We start from the raw sequence: 1,442 nt of genomic DNA on the forward strand, positions 1-1,442 counted from the left end.
AATTTATTTTATACATTTTTTTATATCGAGCGATTCATAAATTACTACGAAAATTTCATTAAGAATAATAATTAAAAAAAGAAATTTTCTCTGATTGCCTTTCTATTTTTTTTTATTTGCAAATTGAAATTAAAATGTAATTCGTATCAATGAAATATTGCATTTTTTAACCTATAAATTTAATTTCTAATCTGAAATTTCTTGATAAAAATAAGTTATTAATATATATATATTTTAAGAAAAGAACGAATTGATTTAAATTGTATTTAGTTTTTTATCTAAGACTCCTATCTGAGCAATAACAACATTACGACAGTTTTTAGCATGATTCTTGAAAATAAAAATAGCCAGAGGACGTAAAATCCAGCCGTATCCTCGACTGTAAAGTTGAAAGGTCGAACTAGCAAGTTGTGTTACACATTCTTCTCAGTTTTCACATCATTTATCTAAATTTCAGATGAAATTTTCGAAGTTTTATAATCTATATATAGGCCTATATTAAAAGAATGAAATAAATTAATTATACATATTAATATATCATTAAAGAAAGATAGATAACTTACAACTTTTTTTATCTTTTTTTTTACACAAAAATATTTTATGCGATTCCGTTAAGGAGGTGATCATTAATCTACATTCCTTATCAGCCATAAAGAATCCATTTCTGTTATATCAGTACCCTGATGATTTTTTAAGGAATAAACTAATCGTTATATCTATTAATTGCTTGAAATAAGCCATTAATTACATTCTTATCGTTAATTGTCTGGTAATTTGCGATTCATCAGATTACCTTTTATTATTTTGATCTTTAAAGATGGAGAGTGAAAGTGTGGTACAGAAGTTCTTAATCTGTAGCTGTTAATGGCTGTCTCGTTTAATTTATAGTACTTAATGATGTATTTAAAAGGAATATTAACAAATTTTGGGAAATTTTCGAACTGCTTATCTCTACTCTTTAAACAAATTCAATAACGGATTACTTTAAAGCTTAATCCGATTATCTTTTGACGGAATTTACAACATGGAATTTTTAAACATAACGAGGCCCATTAAGATCATAATCATTTTAAAATATTTGACAATATTATTTGCGTTTATAATATTGTTATATAAATGCTTATTTATTTTTACGTTTTAACGTATTTATAACTGAATTTATTATCGAAATTAAATACAATCAATTAATTTCTAAAATAAATCGACGTTGTCACAATTTTACTACCTACGTAATTGATGTGACGTCATCGTTTAAATTTAATAACCTGTTTTAATTAGTTTAAAAATAAATTTCGGTTATTATTATAAAATTAAATACGGGTAATTTTATTTTTCCTTAATTAATAATTTTAGTAAAATGTCGACTGTATTTAATTAACTACATAAAATAATAATAATAACTGACGAAACATTTCTTTTTAATTTCGTATTTAAGTTATTAA

General features: G+C 23.4%; 1 long non-coding RNA gene across 1 annotated transcript; it reads right to left on the bottom strand.

Annotated features, from left to right (window-relative positions):
• Positions 1 to 276: 276 nt before the first annotated feature.
• Positions 277 to 995, bottom strand: LOC111617088. The gene is made up of 3 exons (XR_002755373.1): positions 794 to 995; positions 564 to 680; positions 277 to 493 (listed from the first exon to the last, which is right to left on the bottom strand). It is a non-coding gene; the product is annotated as an uncharacterized LOC111617088 (long non-coding RNA).
• Positions 996 to 1,442: the final 447 nt, after the last annotated feature.

The sequence above is a fragment of the Centruroides sculpturatus genome, unplaced genomic scaffold (genome assembly GCF_000671375.1).
Source record: "Centruroides sculpturatus isolate CEXI.00-Female unplaced genomic scaffold, Cexi_2.0 scaffold4765, whole genome shotgun sequence".
Classification (NCBI taxonomy): domain Eukaryota; kingdom Metazoa; phylum Arthropoda; class Arachnida; order Scorpiones; family Buthidae; genus Centruroides; species Centruroides sculpturatus.